The sequence below is a fragment of the Sorex fumeus genome, unplaced genomic scaffold (genome assembly GCF_029834395.1).
Source record: "Sorex fumeus unplaced genomic scaffold, SorFum_2.1 ptg000020l, whole genome shotgun sequence".
NCBI classification, from domain to species: domain Eukaryota; kingdom Metazoa; phylum Chordata; class Mammalia; order Eulipotyphla; family Soricidae; genus Sorex; species Sorex fumeus.
The window spans coordinates 19,145,406-19,164,742 of NW_026606077.1; the positions used below are offsets into that span (position 1 = coordinate 19,145,406).

The 19,337-nt window shown below is 48.1% G+C and overlaps 1 pseudogene; it reads right to left on the reverse strand.

Annotated features, from left to right (window-relative positions):
• Positions 1-4,246: 4,246 nt before the first annotated feature.
• Positions 4,247-19,337, reverse strand: part of LOC130022628 (polyisoprenoid diphosphate/phosphate phosphohydrolase PLPP6-like) — an 85,066-nt pseudogene continuing 69,975 nt past the window's right edge.

Genomic DNA, 19,337 nt, shown 5'->3' on the forward strand with positions numbered 1-19,337 from the left:
AACCCCTTTTCAGATGTATATTCGGCGAATATCCTTTCCCATTCTGTAGACTGTCTTTGTATTTTGGTCACTGTTTCTTTTAAGGTGCAGAAGCTTCTTAATTTAAGATAGTCCCATTTATCTATCTCTGTTTTCACTTGCTTGGCCAGTGGCATGACATCTTTGAAGATACCATTAGCTTCAATGTCATGGAGGGTTTTGCCAACTTTGTCTTCAGTGTACCTTTTGGATTCCGGTCTGATGGTAAGGTCTTTAATCCATTTTGATCTTACTTTTATACATGGTGTTAGGCAGAGATCTGAGCTCATTTTTTGCATGTAGCCGTCCAGTTTTGCCAGCACAATTTGTTAAAGAGGCTTTCCTTACTCCACTTCACATTTCTTGCTCCTTTATCAAAGATTAGATGATCATATGATTGAGGCGATGTCAGTATATTCAACCCTGTTCCATTGGTCTGCAGCTGAAATGCAGAAGCTTCTTAGTTTGATGTATTCCCATGTGTTTATGTTTGCTTCCACTTGCATGGTCAGTGCTGTTTCATCCTTAAAGATGCTTTTAGCTTCAATATCGTGGAGAGTTCTGCCTACATTTTCCTCTATGTACCTTATGTTTTTTTTTATTTTATTTGCTTTTTGGTTCACACCTGGCAATGCTCAGGGGTTACTCCTGGCTCTGCACTCAGGAATCACTCCTGAGGTGCTCAGGGGACCATATGGGTTGCTGGGAATCAAACCCAGGTCGGCTGCGTGCAAGGCAACTGACTTACCCACTGTGCTGTTGCTCCAGCCCCTCTATATACCTTATGGATTCATGTCTGATATTGAGGTTTTTAATCCACTTTGATCTGACTTTTGTGCCTTGCATTAGACAGAGGTCATTGTCACTGTCACTGTTCTCCCGTTGTTCATCGATTTGGCTCGAACAGACCCAGTAACATCTCCATTGTGAGACTTGTTGTTACTGTATTTGGCATATCGAATACATCATGGGAGGCTTGCCAGGCTTTGCCATGCAGGCAAGATACTCTCAGTATCTTGCCAGGCTCTCCGAGAGGGGTGGAGGAATCAAACCTGGGTCGGTCAGTCAGCTGCAAGCAAGGCAAATGCCCTACCGCTGTGCAGGTAGCTATCTAGTTTTCCCAGCACCACTTGTTGAAGAGGCTTTCCTTGTTCCACTTCACATTTCTTGCCCCTTTCTCAAAGATTAAGTGGTCATATATTTGGGGTTCTGTGACAGAATATTCAACTCTGTTCCATTGGTCTACAGGTCTGTTTCTAGCCCAGTACCATGCTGTCCTAATTACTACAGCTTTGTAGTACAGTTTGAAGTTGGGGCGGGTGATGCCACCCATCTTCTTTTTCCCAAGGATTGCTTTAGCTATTCGTGGAGGGTTATTGTTCCATATGAATTTCAGGAGCGTTTTGTCTATTTCTTTGAAAAATGTCATGGGTATCCTGATAGGGACCACATTAAATTTGTATAGTGCTTTGGGCAATGCCATTTTGATAATGTTAATCCTCCCTATCCATGAGAAGGGGATATGTCTCCATTTTCTAGTGTCCTCTTTTAATTCTTGAAATGGTGTTTTCTAATTTTCCTTGTATAGGTCTTTCACCTATTTGGTTAAGCTGATTCCTAGATACTTGGTTTTCTGAGATGCTATTGTGAGTGGGATTGTTTTTTTAATGTCTCTTTCTTCCTTTTCATTATTTGTATATAAGAAAACCATGGGCTTTTGGGTGTTGATTTTATAACCTGCCACTTTACTAAACCAACCTATCGTTTCTAGGAGCTTTTCTATAGAGTCCTGAGGGTTTTCAGTGATCAAAATACAGAAAGAGCCCACAGAATAGGAAAGAATATTTACCCAATACCAATCTGATAATGGATTAATATCCAGGGTATACAAGACACTAGTAGAATTGTACAAGGAAAAAACCTCCAACTGCATCAAAAAATGGGGAGAAGAAATGAACAGAAGTTTACTCCTCAAAAAAGAAATACAAATGGCCAAAAGGCACATGAAAAAATGCTCCACATCGCTAGCCATCAGGGAGATGCAAATCAAAACAACAAGGAGATATCATCTCACAACACAGAGACTGGCACACTTTCAAAAGAACAAAATCAAACAGTGCTGGCATGGATGTGGGGAAAAAGAAACACTCTTTCGCTGTTGGTGGGAATGTCCACTAGTCCAGCCTTTCTGGAAAACAATATGGACAGTCCTTCAAAAACTAGAAATTGAGCTTCCATATGACTCTGCAGTACCACTTCTCAGAATATATCCCAAGGATGCAAAAAAGCACAACAGAAATGACATCTGTACCCATATGTTCATTGCAGCACTGTTCACAATAGCCAAAATCTGGAAACAACCCAAGTGCCCAAGAATAGAAAACTGGTTAAAGAAACTTTGGTACATTTACACAATGGAATACTATGCAGCTGTCAGGAGAGATGAAGTCATGAACTTTGCTTATAAATGGATAGACATGGAGAGTATCATGCTAAGTGAAATGAGTCAGAAAGAGAGGGACAGACATAGAAGAACTGCGCTCATTTGTGGAGTATAAAACAACATAACATGAGGCTGACACCTAGGGATAGCAGATACATAGGACAGAGAGATTCCTCCATAGCTGGAAGCCTGCCTCATGAGCAAAGGGGAGAAGGCAGCTGGAATAGAGAAGGCACCCACAAATCACCTCCGGCGCAGCTATATAATTGGAGGCATGGCCTCTCTGGTTCCTGATCAAACTGCTTAATGGCCATGATCCCAGAGACTCAGAAACAAATCTTGAAACCCAGCGGCTTTAGGCAGAAATGCGTCCAATCCCTGCAGTAGGTTACCGGTGCTGGGCCAACACAGGTGGGAATAGGTTTTGTGCCTTGGCCTGTTCCCCCTGGCAGCCCAGTGGCCGCCATCCTTCAGAGGCCACTGGACAGTCAGGTTTGGGCCCCCAGTGACGAGACACGCAAAGCCTCACAGGATGGGGCTGGAGCCGGTCCTGTCCTCCCCATCCCAACGAGACCCCAAGTCATCGCCCACCAATGGCCTCTCTGGCTCCTGCTCAAGCTACTGAATAGCCATGATCCCAGAGACTCAGAAACAAATCTCGAAACCCAGTGGCTTTTGGCAGAAATGCGTCTGGACCCCACAGTACGTTACTGTCACCAGGCCACCCCAGGGAGGAAAGGGTGTTGTCACTCCGCCTGCTCCCCTTTGGCGGCTCGGTGGCCATCATCCTCCAGAGGCCATTGGACAGTCAGGCTTGGGCCCGCAGTGATGAAACTTGTAGGGCCTCACGGGATGGGGGTGGAGCCGGGGCTGTCCTCCACAACCCAACGAGACCCCAAGTCATAGCCCACAAATGGCCTCTCTGGCTACTGATCAAGCTGCTTATCGGCCATGATCCCAGAGACTCAAGAGCAAATCTCAAAACCCAGTGGCTTTTGGCAGAAATCCCTCCAGATTTAAGTGTTAAAATTTCAAATTTCAAAATCACATGGCCCTACTGCAGCCACATGACATCATGTGTTATTCATAACCAGCAACAAAACACAAATTGTCTACTGTTGCCTTTTCAGCAGATCTGAGTGTTGGGATAAAATCTCAAATAATAATGGTGGGTCTGGTGTCAAAATAATGAATGTGATCAAAGTAGAGAGAGATTAATGTGGAAATCATCTGCCCCACAGGTAGGGGGAGGGTGTGGGATAGGGTTATGGTGGTGGAGAATGGGGACTGGTGAAGGTATGGGTGTTTCATCGTATGACCGAGACTTAGACCTGAAAGCTTTGTAACTGCTCTCACGGTGATTCAATAAGTATCTCGCCCGCACGGCAGAGCCTGGCAAGCTCCCCGTGACGTATTCGATATGCCAGACACAGTAACAACAAATAAAATTATAAAAAATGAAAAAAAGTAAGGTGGAGTTCATGCACAATTCAATCAGCTAATGAGTGGCTGAATAAATAGCAGTACTCCTACATAAAAAAAAAATCAATGTTATAATCACCCCAGTTTGGTTTCTTTGCGGTATCATGGAGATACATAATCAGTGGATATTGATGGAATATAATAAGGATTTTTTTCAAGGTAGTATGACACCCCAAATCCCAAACCAAAAGGGACTTGAAATGTCTTAAGAGTGATAAGCTAGATAGATGCTGGTTTACATCAGCATCATTCCATATAGAAGCAGTCGGATCTCATGGTGCTGTCATGAAAGAGTTGGGGTCATTACTGGTTCCAAAATACAGAGAGGAGCACAGCAGTACATGGTGAGAGCCAGTAAAGGTCCGTGGTATTGTAATTCATGTAGCCCAGAGAAAAGCCAGAATGCACATCCCTGACGTTGTGCCATCCCAGCATGACCCTGGAGAGGCCCAGGATGAAGGCCGACAGTAAGTAACACCAGCACCCTCCATGGAGTGGTCAGCACCAGGTGGTGCAGGATGAACTATGACACCATGGCCCCGGGGAAGGAGTCCTTGTCCCTGGAGACAGTGGGCGGGTTGGTGCCTGCGGACCAGGTTCTAAATTGGGCTCACCAGCAGCAGGTCCAACAGCAAGGCCAAGAACTGGTCATCAGTACCTCTTGCCTGGTCCCGCCCCCATGGCCTGGAGGCAGTAGATAGTGCCCAGCAGCTAGGGTGTGCATGTCCTGAGAGCTCCAGCAGCTTCATGAGGGGTCTTGTTGCACACACCCAGCTTCTTGGATAGCCACAGGTGGACAGCCAGCAATGAGAGCAGGCCAATGTCCAGGAAAGATGGATTCAGGTACATGTGGTCCTCTTCGGGCAGCAAGGCAGAGGGTGCCTGCCAGGGACTCACTACTAAGCAGGAACTGGGACTCGAACCTGCACCCACAGTGCACACCCCACCCCACAGTGCACCCCACAGGCCATGGGGGCGGGACCAGGCAAGAGGTACTGATGACCACTCCAGGCAGCAGCATCCCCAGAGGCCTGGAGAAAGGCTTCCCAGCTGCTTCTGCTGGATTTCATCCTTTTTATAGCTTAGGAATATTCCATTGTGTATATTATACCACAGTTTCTTTATCCACTATCTCTTCCTAGATACTTGGTTTGTTCCCAGGTCTTGGTTCTTGTAATAGTACTTTAGTCAATGTAATGTGCACACTTCTTTTTGAATGAGTGTTCTTAAACAGTACATGATTGCTTTAAATTTCTAATTACATCACCTAATGGATTTGACAGAGAAAGCATAAGCAAACATAAACAGTTCATCTGTGGTCTAATTCACATATTATTTTCTTTTTTTCAGTCACTTCAGTTTCAAACAATGTTCAGGGCTCCTTGGCCAACCCAGCAGTACTGTTCAATATTAGGGCCTGATGATGCAGCACTAGTTGGGCTTCACAGTGTAGAGACCTCTGTGTGAAGCCAGGGATGGAATAGGGTCCTTGCCCAGGCAGGCATGCGCCTCTGACCTGAGCTACAGCCTCAGTCCCACAAGATTTTTCCATTCTTTTCACTTGGGGGGTGGGGGTGGGGAGGTATTTGGGTCACTCCCAGCTGTACTCAGAGATAAATCCTGGTCATCTGCTCAGGAATCATTCCTGCAGTACTCAGGAGACCATAACAGTTCTGAGAAATGAACCCAGGTCAGCAGCATGTAAGGCAAGCGCCTACCTGCTGTACCATCTCTCCAGCTTTACTTTTCTAATCAACCTAAACAAGAATAGACAGATTAGAAAATATATTCTCAACACACAAATAACACTTTACAATATTCCTTAGATATATTGCCAGGCATTATTTTTCATCGTCAGTGTGTGCACCAATATTATTCTCTTTTCTTTTTTCCTTTTATCTGCTTTGTGTGTTTGCTCAGTGTCATTCCCAGTGGTGTGCAGGGACTACTCCCAGTATGTTGCTCCAGAGTCGCTCCCCATGCTGGTTGGGAGTTCCTGTGGTGCTGGGGGTGGGACCCAGGGCTCCCCAAGTAGAGCGTGTGTCTAGCCCTTTACGCTCACCTCAGAGCCCTTCTGCTCCCTTGGATATGGTTGTTGGGCTACCTTCTCATTGTGTTGAGCATAGCCTAAAAATTGCAGTGGGAATCAAGGGATTTCTAGCTGTGAAGGATCTTTAAAAATTAGGTCAGCACCAGGAACACTGTGAAGGCTTCTTTGAGATAAGATAAATCTTACAAATATGCTAACTTACACAGAAAGTTGGAGGAAAAAACTCTCGATGACAATACTGTCACTCAACGTCAACAGCCTAAAAACACAAATTAAGAGGCACAGAGTGGTTCAATGGATTATAAAACTGAATCCAACCTTCTGTCACCAACAAGAAGCACTTTTGAAGAGTCAGGGCAAACATAGACTAAAAGTCAAAGGTCAGAATACAAAATTTCAAGCAAACAACTCTCTTAAAAAGACCAGAGTAGCCATACTTATATTAGACAACATAAATTTACAAGCTAAAAAAAATCATGGGACAGAGATGGTCATTTCTTAATGATCATGGGATCATCAGGAAGAACTCACACTCCTAAATATTTGCACAACTAATGAGGGACCAGCAGAATATTTTAAAAAAAACTGCTAATAGACCCAAAGGAGGACATTGATAGCAAAAAAATTGTAGCTGGTGATTTAAACACTGCTCTGTCATCTCTGAATAGCTCAACTAGGCTGAAATACAACATGGAAACACTGGTTTTGAAGGAAGATATGAAAGAGGCAGGCTTAGCAGGTGTGCGTGCGTGTGTGTGTGTGTGTGTGTGTGTGTGTGTGTTTCTATTTCCAAGAACTTGAATACACATTCTTTTCCAATGCATATGGTACATTTTCAAGATAGACCACATGCTGGGCCATAAAACATACCTTCTTAAATCAAGAAGATAGAAGTTATATCAACTATCCTCTCAGATCACAATTTATTGAAAATAGAAGTTAGTCACAAATGGACATGGGGAAAGCTCAAAAACCTGAAAATTGAACAGCTCGCTACTGAACAACTAGTATGTCAAAGATGAAATCAGAGAGAAAATTAATTGATTCATGGAAATAAATGAGAATTAAGACATAAACTACCAGAACTTATAAGACACAACAAAAACAGTGCTAAGAGGAAAGCTCATAGCAATGCAAGCATTGTTTAGAAAGAAAGAAAGAAAGAAAGAAAGAAAGAAAGAAAGAAAGAAAAGACCCGTGTAAATAAACTAACTGCACAGCTTAAGCAATTGTAAAAGGACCCACAAAAGGAATCCAAAGCAGGTAGAAAAAAGAAAATAACAAAACTTAGAGCAGAAATTAATTAAAATTTTTAAAAATCCAAAAGATTAATGAAACTGAGAGTTGGTCCTTTATATTTTGTTTGTTTGTTTTGTTTTTGTGGGGATGGGAGAGCCACATTCAACAGTGTTCAGGGAACCATAGGATGCCAGGGATCAAATCTGGGTTGGCCATGTGCAAGGCAAGTGCCCTACCTGCTGTCCTATCTCTCTGGTCTCAAGAGCTCGTTGAAAAAAAAAATGACAAACTGCTAACAAGAAAAAGGGAGAATCTTAGTAAACCGAATTAAAAATGAAAAAGGGATATATCACAAAAGATCTTCCCAAATCTCCCCACAAACAAAAGCACAATCCTATATGAGTTAGCTCAAACCTTTAAAGAAAACCTACCACCCATCCTTTTCAGGCTCTTGCAGAAAGTGGGAGAAACAAAAGTTGTCTCAGTTTCTATGAGGCAAATCCTGATACACCCTAAACATACATTATACATGTGACCCTTAAGAGCATAGATGTAAAGATCCTCAACAAAATACCAGGAAACCAGATCCAACAAAAGATCAGAAGTATCATACACCATGACCAAGTAGGATTCATCCTAGGGATGGTTGCAAGGATGGTTTAGCAAATTCAAGTCAATCAATGTAATGCACCCTATCAATGTAATGCACCCTATCAATGCAAAAAATGCTCTGCATCACTAATCAGGAAAATGCAAATCAAAATAACAATGAGATTTCTCTTACCACAGAGACTGGGATACACCCAAAAAATGAGTGTTGGTGTGAATACAGGGGGATAAAGGGACCCTCATCCACTGGTGGTGGAAATATCAACTATTTTTGGAAGACATTGTGAACTCCTTAAAAAACTAGGAAAGGAGCTCCTATTTGATACAGAAGTTCCATATTCTGGAATATACTTTTAAAGCCCAAAAACTTTTCAGAAAAGATATTTTCAGAAAAGATTTACTACCAGGATCTCACCATTCTAGAAGGAAGTGATCATCGATGTAAAGAGAGAGGTTCAGCAGGGCGATACCATTTCGCTGAAACTCTTCATCAGTGAATGTCATGCAACGACTAGAATGGGAAGGAATGAGAGTGAAGACAGACGGTTGGCAACTACACAACCTCCGCTTAGCTGATGACATCGTTCTAATAACACCAAACATTAGCCAAGCGGCACGAATGCTGGCCGACTTCAACCGTGTGTGTGGGAAGGTCAGACCGCAGCTGAATCTCACAAAGACAATGTTCATGAAAAATGGACTAGTTCCTGATGTTCCATTTGCATCAATGTTACGAACATCTCCGAATGCAGCAGTTATGTGTATCTAGGTCAAGAACTCAACATGACGAATGACATGGCACCTGAGCTGCACAGGAGGAAGATAGCCACATGGAATGACTTCAAGATCATTGAAGAAATAGCTAAAAGGACGAAGAATCTTCGTCTCTGGGCACATCTCTTCAACTCCATAATTCTTCCTGCAGTAACATATTCCTCAAAGACCTGGGCCCTAGGAAAACAGGATGAGAACACTATTCGGTTCTCCCAAAAAGGAATCAACAGATCTATGCTTGGAGTATCACACTTCACTCAAGTGAGAGAAGGAATCTGGGGGCTGGAGAGATAGCACAGCGGGTAGGGCGTTTGCCTTGCACGCGGCCGACCCTGGTTCGATTCCCAGCATCCCATACGGTTCCCTGTGCACCGCCAGGAATAACTCCTGAGTGCAGACCCAGGAGTAACCCCTGTGCATTGCCGGGTGTAACCCAAAAAGCAAAAAAAAAAAAAAAGAAGGAATCCGGAGTTCTGACCTCCATTGACGATCGAAGGAGGAAGAGAGTGGTGATCTACAAGTTGTTCACTCGAGTCATCCTAAGTAGGATTGGCAGAACACTAGATGAAGGACAACCATGAGAGCAAGACGGGTTCCACAAAGGATTCAGCACCATCGACCATATCCACACGATAACCAAGCTCATTGAGATTTTCGGGAGTTTCAAGATACCACTCTGTCTAACATTCATTGATTTAAAGAAGGCCTTTGATTCTGTTGAGATGGAAGTGGTCATTGAAGCCCTAGTCAATCAGGGCATTCAAGCTCAATACATTAAGATCCTCTGTGAGCTGTATTATGGATTCACTACCAGGATCTCTCCATTCTACAAAGAAGTAATCATTGATGTCAAGAGAGGGGTTCGGCAGGGTGATACCATTTCACCAAAACTCCTCAGTACCACCCTCGAGAACATCATGCGACGACTAGAATGGGAAGGAATGGGAGTGAAGATAGATGGTCGGCAACTATGCCACCTCCGCATTGCTGATGACATTGCTTTAATAACACCAAACATTAGCCAAGGGGCACAAATGCTGGCCGACTTCGACTGTGAGTGTGGAAAGGTCGGACTAAAGCTGAATCTTATGAAGACAATGTTTATGAGAAACAGCCTCGTTCCTGATGCCCCATTCGCTCTCAACTGAACGACCATCTCTGAATGCAACAGCTATGTGTACCTAGGTCAAGAAGTCAACGTGACAAATGACCTGGCACCCAAGCTGCGCAGGAGGAAGAGAGCAGCTTGGAATGCCTTCAAGAGCTTCAAAGAAATAGTTAAGAGGACGAAGAACTTCCGGCTCCAGGCACATCTCTTTGATTCCACTGTTCTTCCTGCATTAACATATGCCTCAGAGACCTGGGCCCTACGCAAACAGGATGAGAACGCTATTCAGGTCTCCCAAAGAGGAATTGAAAGAGCTATGCTTGGAATATCACGCTTCACTCAAATGAGAGAAAGAATCCGGAGTTCCGACATCCGTCGATGATCAAGAATCAGGGACGCTGTCTCGTTTGCCAAGGTGTCAAAAATCAGATGGGCTGGTCACGTAATGAGATTTAAAGACGACCACTGGACTAGAGCCATTACCGACTGGATTCCATGAGATGTCAAAAGACCGCGTGGCTGCCCACCTACCAGATGGTCAGACTTCTTCATCAAGATCATGAACGATTGGTTTGAGGCTCTTCGTGTTCCGGGAGCGAACAGACGCCATTGGGCTACACTAGCACGGGACAGGGACAAATGGAGACGTTACTGGTGCCCGCTCAAGCAAATCGATGATTAACGGGAAGTCAAGTGATCAAGTGATCATCGATGGTCGAAAATCAGGGATGCTGTCTCGTTTGCCAAGGTGTCGAAAATCAGATGGGCTGGGCAAGTAATGCAATTTGTAGGCGACCGCTGGACTCTCTAGTTACCAACTGGATCCCACGGGATGTCAAAATGTTGCATGGCTGCCCACCTATGAGATGGTCAGACTTCATCAAGACCCTGAATGAACGGTTTGAGGCTCTTTGTGTTCCTGGAGCCAGCAGGTGCCATTGGGCTACACTAGCATGAGACAGGGATGAATAGAGACGTTATTGGTGCCCGCTCGAGCAAATCGATGAATAACAGGATGGCAAGATAGACAGGTGTGTTTAAGGACAGTTCTCAGCTCACCCTGGCACAGCGCTGGCCCAGCACCACCTGCTCCCCCCCCCCCCCATTATCACTTTGCTGAGCAAGTCCACCTACTGGCCCTGCATGACCTTGGTCAGCACTGTCTCCGCTGGCCCGGGACAGCACCCAGCTCAGTCCACCACGGCACTCTCAACAGCACCAGGCTTGGCATGCCTTGTGGAAGCATCCCTTCCATGCTGATGGCCAACACCTCCTTGGAGATCTCCTGTCTGAGGGCCATCAGCACATCCCGCAGAGACAACAAGAAGCAGCAGAAAAGCCCACCGAGCCCAGCGAGTGAAGACAATAGCCCAGAAGGTTCTACCTGTATCAACTAGCTCTGCAAACTCTCACATAAAGACTTTAGGGACACTGTGATGTCTACTGAGCTCAGAGAAACTCTGGGTCAATCAGTCAGGAAAGCACAGGAAAGTATGAGGTGGAACTGAGACAAGTACAAACAGAAACAATTGAAGCAAAGAGTGTGGCAGGTGAAGCAAAAATTTCAATGGAGTAACAACATCTGGGGAAATAATTGGTGAGCTCCAAGACGGGATGCAGGAAACTTCTAGAAACCAACAGAAGGTGGAAGAAAATCCTAAAAGAGATAGACAGCACACCAGAGACCTACAGGATGAGTTGAAGAGGAACAATATAAGAATCATCAGAATCCCTAAAAAACAGGAAGACAAAAGCAGCAAAGAACTATTGGTCAATGAGAAGAAATCAGAAGATTCCTGAAAATAAAGAATAAAGATAGGATTTATCAGATCATATGGGACAGCAAAAAGCAGTGTTAAGAGGGAACTTTGTACAGTGTGGAACTATCTAGATGTGGAGCATGGCGACGGGCACTGGAGCAGATAAGACCTGACCTTGCAAAGCGGCCCAGAAGTGAAGCATCTCAAGAGCAAGTATCTGGCAAAGTTGGCAAGAACAGGGTGTTAGCATGGGGTGTTCAGCCTTGAGCCTCACTCAACCTCCTAGTCACATGCGCCAAAGACACAGAAACTGCCACCTACGCTTAGCAGATCATCCTAGCCTTAATTGGGATTCGACTGGAACAAAGCAGAGAAGAAAAGATGATAGGCCAATAATGCTGAACTTCATGTGATTGGACATTCTTGTAAGCCGAGACCTTCTATAAAATATGTGTGTATTTGGCAATAAAGTGAACAGCCATCAGCTGCTCCCGGAGGGTGTTTCTCTGAGTGCCCATCATCCTTCGTCCCACGTCTGTCTGGAGCTGGTGCACAACGTCTCTGGGCACGTTGAAGAAAACTGTTCCCCAACATCTAAAGTCGTTCTCCTACTTCCTAAAAGAAACTTATTTGCTCTTGTACAAATAAGACTCAGGGTTTTCAAATTCACTAGTAGCACTCATAATTTTCAGAACTTCAGCTTTCACTTTTATAAAAGTGATCTTTCTGAGAGTGTTCTTGTGGTCTATACTTCATGTGAATTCTTTTCCCTCTCATTTAACAAAACAAAGACATGACTCTTGTTCATTTTCTACTTTTAATGTCGCTCTTCCAAAAGAGTAAGAACAAAGACAAAGCAACTTACATTTCAAAACACAGTTTTGGGTAATGCTCTCATTTAAGACGATCTGCCTCATGGAGCAGTAGCATTGTAGCACTGTCCTTCCGTTGTTCACCGATTTGCTCTAGTGAGCCCAGTAACGTCTCCATCATGAGACTTGTTGTTACTGTGTTTGGCATATCGAATATGTCATGGGTAGCTTGCCAAGCTTTTCCGTGCAGGCGAGATACTCTGGTAGCTTGCTGGGCTCTCTGAGAGGGGCAGAGGAATCAAACTCTGGTCGGCTGGATCGGCTGCGTGCAAGGCAAAGGCCCTACCCGCTCTGTGAGAGATAGATAGCACAGCGGGTAGGACATTTGCACTGCATGCGGCTGACCCGGGTTCAAATCCCAGCATCCTATATGGTCTCCCGAGCACCGCCACAAGTAATTCCTGAATGCAGAGCCAGGGGTAGCCCCTGTGCATTGCCAGGTGTAACCCAAAAAGAAAAAAAAAGAAATGTAGCAGTAATATTCTATCACACAATCACAAATCATCCTGTTAATCATCGATTGCCTCGAGCAGGCCCCAGTAATGTCTCCTTCATCCTAGCCCTGAGATTATATTCAAGGCTCTTTAGGAGAATGAGACCCATCATTGTTACTGGTATTTGGCACATTGGGTACAACACAGGGAGTTTGCCAGACTCTGCCGTGTGGGCAGGCTACATTCGGTAGCCTGCCAGTTTGTCCAAAGTAGGAATGAGATAGTAAGATGTCATAATAGGATGTCACGTGGCCGCATTCAGTTCTGGGAGCTGGTTTTTAGAGTCTCTGAGTCTTGGCCATTGATGGGATTACACGGCGCCAGGGGGCCAGTTGGTGTGAATTAATGAAGGGTACATGAGGCGATAGCACAGTGGGTAGGGCGTTTACCTTGCACGCAGCTGACCCGGGTTTGATTCCTCCATCCCTCTTGGAGAACCCGGCAAGCTACCGAGAGTATCCTGTCCACACGGCAGAGCCTGTGGTGTATTTGATATGTCAAAAACAGTAACAACAAGTCTCACAAAGAAGATATTACTGGTGCCCGCTCGAGCAAATTGATGAACAATGGGAGGAGAGTGCTACAATGGATAGTGAACCTGTTAAATAATATTTAAAAATATTACTCAAAACAGGAAATATTAATCAAGTACATTTTACTGAGAGTTGTAATTAGGAGTTAATCTAGAAAGAAAATTTAATATTAGCTTCTACTAACACATATTTATGGTGAAATGTATGAGGGGTAATCAATAACAGCCTTTAAAGCAAAAATTATGATAATATATTAAGTTATGATAAAACTATGATGGAAGTAGAAAAGACATAAAATTTAAAGAGTAAAGGAACAAGGAAAGTTCTATATATTGAAAGTAGAGCGCTACCTGGACTTTTCCCAAAGAGAAAAGTCTTAAAAATTGATATTTAGCCCCAGAATGAATTTCAACAACCTTCACACCCTTCCCTCTTGTTGTGGTGGGAAGATGCTCACTGGCTGGATGGGTGTTTGAATATTATCTGTAATGAACTCCTGTGAACTACTTTATGAAAATAAAATGTGTAAAAATCATTAAAAAATTGATATTCAGATTATTTTCCTTAAAAATGCCAAAAGCTTAAGAGATAGTACCGTGGAGAAGCTGGCTTCGATCCCTGGCATCCTATATGGGTCCTCAAGTACCACAAGGAGTAATTCCTGAATGCAGAGCCAAGAGAAGCCCTGGGCATCACCAGGTGTGGCCCCCCAGAAACAAAAAAAAAATTGCCAAATAATTACACTTTGAGAGTCTAGTGTATGTACACAATAGTAAAATAATTGTTTCATTTGTTTGTTTCAAAGAAAGAGTTTTTATTTAAAAAATAAAGATGTTTGGTAAAGGCTGAGCAAAGACCAAACTGATGTGGGGGATTTTGAGGCTCCAACGCAGTGGGAGAGGGCTGGATGCTCGAGGCCCAGGTTCATGTGGGAACTTTGCTGGGAGAGTCTGGAGGAAAGAGGACGTGAAACAAGGACACTGCCGAGAGGAAAGTGCCAGGGTCAGAGGCTCGGTGAGGCAGACAGACGGAAAGCGTAGACACAGGGGGTGTCTGGGTTCCTGAGAGAACAAGGCCAGGCCCAGGAGGCAGGGCTCGGGGCTTGGAAGGGGCGGGAAGGGAGGGCAGGGCAACCTAAGGCCTAGGCTGGTAGAGAGACCACTCAGGCCTGAGTGGGGCAGGGCTGGTGGCAGCCATGCATGGGGTCCCCTCCCCCGCCCAGGACCCTTTGTGACTCCTCAGGGTTCCGTGATGTCAGCAGAGTGTATATAAACGGGCCTGCTGCTCTCTGGCTCAGTTGCCACAGGCAAGCGATTAGATGTCTGATCTCTTCTAGATGGATTCTCACACTTATTCTCCTATTACTCCTGAACATCTACCCGAATGGCTGGTTCTCTGGATTGAGGACCCCTACCTTTTGGGGTTTAATGGAATTCTATTTTGGATTTTGCTGAAAAAATGTGTTGCCCGTTTGCGGTCAAGGAACAGCACCAGGTAGAGTCTGGAGACATCCTGGGGTACTGAGGGCAGGTGTGTTTGTAAGAAGCAGACAGGGCGTCTGGCCAGGAGAGAGCATCAGTCCTCTCTCTTGCAGACGTGAGGCACAGGGCGAGGTGTTCCAGGGGACCCAGTTTACCTCAGGGCCAGAGTCTGTGAGGGAGACCCCCTCCAGCACTGTGGGAGAAATAGCTGTCCCTGTGGGATCCCAGCTCCGGGGAGAGTACACGCTTCCCCCCTGACCTGCGGTCAGTGATCCCACGGGGCAGGGGTCACTCACACAGGGGCCTCCACGGGGGCCAACAGGACAGTGGTGACCTGAGAGACCCTCAGAGGGGGCCCAGGGCCTCTGTGAGGCAGCACAGTGCACAGACTGGTCAGGGTGCTGCTGGCACCAGGGTGCTGGCCTGACAGGGACTGAGAATGGGGTCAGCATCCCTGGAACTGAATCAGGCGAGAGCCCAGCCTGCAGTTCCCTCCAGGAGCCCAGGTCTGGGGAGGCTCCTTGAGCTTCCGAGAGGCCCAGGCCCTCACTCCCCCTTTCTTCTCAGCACTGGAAGGCTGCCTAGAGGAGGAGAGGCTCTGCACACACCAAGGTGAGGGGGCTGGCTTTCCCGCCCAGGCTCTGCCAGGGGACACTCCCTGTCCTGGCCATCCGGGCCAGGCCACAAACTGAAGATGTCCCTGTGGACAGCGGCCCTGTGAGGGCACTGGAGGAGAGTCAGGAGGGAGACAGGCAGAGCCTGAGGCCTTGGGGGTCCCAGTGAACCACACCAGGGTGGGAAGCAGTGGAACTGCCCTCCAGGTAGGCGGGGGACACAGGACAGACCAAGGTTCCCAGGAGAGTGGACGGCAGGTCCCTGAGGGACACTGTGCTCTGGGTTCCCGGAGCTGGTGTGTCCGGCCTTTCCCCAGAAGCAGGTGCCTCAGGGAGCCTCGGGCACGGGCTGGGCAGGTCTTGGGGCTCGGACAGGGTTGGCTGGGAAGCTGTGCATGACCCCTGACGGCCCCTCCTCCCTGGCAGGAGCCCTTCTTCACCGTGGGAGAGCCCTGAGCTGACCAGGTGACTATCCCCCGCCTCCCCAGACACCTCAGGACCAAGTGCTCCCATGGGGACAGTGCAGTGAGCCTCGAAATGGGCGGAGGGAGGCCCTGGGAGAGGGCAGAGGCTACTGTGACCTCATGGAACTGAGGAGGGGGAGGGGCTCAGGCTGTGGGGGTGCCTGGGTCTCCCACCCATGTCAGCAGGGGCCTCTACTCTCTCCTCCTGGCTCCAACCTAGTGCCTGTGTCCTCTGCAGACAATGGCTCCAGCCACAGGACCCCCGCCGCCAGCGTCTGCCTCTGTACCACGTCCCCCCATTTTCTGCATGCTGGGGAGGAGCCGCAGAGCATCCCTGCCTCTTCATGTCCCCTGCTGCCCCGGGCGCCGATCAGCTGTACTTCAGTAGATCCACCTCTCTACCCGCCCCTCTGACACAGAGGGTGTCTCTGTACAGACTGCTCCACCCTGGCTCCAGGTTCCTTCTGGGAAACAGCCGCTTAGGCCACCCTCTGACGCCTGAGGGGTCTCTGCTGCCAGCTCAGCTTTCCCGAGTCAGCCTAAGAGTCAGCGGTACGGGGCAGAGCCCGGCCCAGAGCACCCAGGGGACCCTGTGTCCTGCCAGGCCCCACGGCGTGTCCTTGTGCCCATGGGCCCCAAACCGCCGTGCAGACCGTGGCCTCCACGTCCCGACCCGAGTCAGGGTGCTGATCCTCTGGGGGGCAGGCGTGTGGGGGGTCAGACGCCCAGCAGCTCTCCAGATCGTGGTCCTTTGGGGGTGGCAACAGCTCCCCGAGGCTCTGCCTGCTCTCCATGGCGAGGAGTTGCCCCAACCAGGACACGACTGGGCTGCACTTCGGGGAGTCTGTTGGGACACGTGCGGCTTTTTTCTTCCTGGCCATTCCCGGCCTCTAGCCACACCTTCAACAACATCTGCCAAGCCCCTGGCCCTCGTCCAGCCTCCCGCAGACCAGAGCCCACCTCGGACACAGTGGGGGGGTCTGCACACACTGCTCCACCCTGGCTCCTTTTCGGGCAACAGGTGCGCAGGCCACCCTCCGGTGCCTAAGGTCTCTATGCTGCCGGCTCACCTCGCAGGAGCCAGCCGAATAGTCGGGGGCATGAGGCAGAGCCCGGCGCAGATCACCCTGGGGACCCTGTGTCCTGCCAGGCCCCATGGCGTGTCCTTGTGCCCATGGGCCCCAGACCGCCGTGCAGACCGTGGCCTCCACGCCCCGACCCGAGTCAGGGTGCTGCTCCTCCGGGGGGCAGGCGTGTGGGGGGTCAGACGCCCAGCAACTCTCCAGATCGTGGTCCTTTGGGGGTGGGAGCAGCTCCCCGAGGCTCTGCCCTCTCTGCATGGCGAGGAGTTGCCAAACCCAGAACACGACAGGGCTGCACTTGTAGTCCATGCGGACACTGGCCGTTCACTGGCAACGCCGTCGGCCAGGCCCCTGGCCCCGGCAGTGTATATCCCAGTCATATTCTTTCTCTTCGTCTGCCCTGACCAGCCTCCCACAGGCCGGAGCCCACCTCAGGGACAAGACTGCCCGTCCGTTTCCTCCTTCTGTCTGGGAACACCCCCCCTGAGACTCCCGGGGGTGCAGCAGCCAGCCTCCCCCGCTGTGAGCCGGGCCTTCCCCCAGGACCAGCGCCCCGAGGGGGCCGAGAGGCCGGCCAGTGCTCCAACAATCCACGGTGGCCGGGACGGGCCTCGTGGACACAGGAGGAGAAGGTGGTGGCCATTTCGGGCTGCACACAGGCGGGGACGGAGCCCAAGCCGTCCCTCTACCCTCTCCAGTGCAGCACAGCCGCCCCGGCATGACAGCTTCCGGAGCAGGCTGCAGCGGCTCTTTTGCTGCTGGGGTTCGCAGGAGAGCACGTGAAACACTACCTCCTGGAGTCTCACTTATCAAAATTAAATATAAAATAAAATAAAAATAAATGTTCAAAAAAATAGTAACTCATGACTGCGCGGCCCTGGTGAACTTGTGTGTGGGGTGGGCGGGGGATGGGGGACCGTCCCCCCCACCCCGCGCAGTCCCCCGGAGCTCCTGGGAAACAAATCGGGTGCCACCCTCCCCCCGAAAAGGGTGGGTCACTGCTGCCCTCACGACAGGGTAGAGCCCCCTGTCCCAGCCCACCCCCGCCGTGTCCTGGAGCCTGTGCAGGGGAGAACCAGGCGCAGATGCTCCCGGAAGCAGCATGTGAAGACGGGGGCAGAGGTGGACACGGGGTGTGCGTCAACGTCTGGGCGTGGAGGGGGTGCACAAAGGCCCCTTCTCCATGGGACACTGTGCGTTGCCCTGGAAACACACCCTGAGAAGTGACCCCTTCCCCAGGACCGTCTTTAGATCCACAGTCTAGAGCAGCAGTGTTGGGGAGTCATGGTGAGCCAGGGACACTGCACCCCAGGGGCTCCCAATGCAAGGGGAGAGAGCGAAGGTTGGGATGGGAGCCACAGGAAATGAATCCCGAGGACACCTGGCCTCTGCCTTTCTCTCCCTCATGCACCCCACAGCTCCCCTTCTTCCAGCTTCACCTACGCATGCTGCTGTGAGTGTCCCACACGGTGGCCAGCTGTCCCTGGGGTGTGTCCCCATATGGGTCTTAGAGGGTGAAGATGGTCTACAGGGACGTAGCTAGGCACAGCCTCCCCAGCTTCCCCCAAAATGGAAGTACTTAAGCAGATGGCAATGAGATTAGACTACCAAAATACTTTGTTTTTTAATTTTTTTTTATTTATGTTTTTTTCTTTTTGTGTCACACCCGGTGATGCACAGGGGTTACTCCTGGCTCTGTACTCAGAAATCACTCCTGGCGGTGCTCAGGGGACCATATGGGATGCTGGGAATCGAACCTGGGTCGGCTGCGTGCAAGGCAAACACCCTACCCGCTGTGCTATCTCTCCAGCCCCTACTTTAGTTTTTTAAATATTAAATCAAAATTTTATGACTTCCTCCAACTATTAAACCAATTTTTAGTGAGAAATGTTATTGGTTAATGTTTTGGCAAATTTTGAAATTTTGGTATAATATGGTGAAATACGGGCTGGAGCGATAGCACAGCGGTAGGGCGTTCGCCTTACAAGCGGCCAACATGGCCGACCCGAGTTCGATTCCTCCGCCCCTCTCGGAGAGCCCGGCAAGCTACCGAGAGTATTCGATATGCCAGACACAGTAACAACAAAGTCTCCAATGGAGACGTTACTGGGCCCGCTCGAGCAAATCGACGATCAACGGGAGGGAAAATAAAAATAAATAAAATGGTGAAATATAGTGATTCAAAATCTGCATCTAAGATTTCCATTTATTTCAGTGTCCTAATGATTTTGCATGGAAAGACATACTTGAAAAGGAAAATTTTTTTTTGGAAAGAAATTCTTTATTGACTGTACTAACCAAAGATATTCATTTT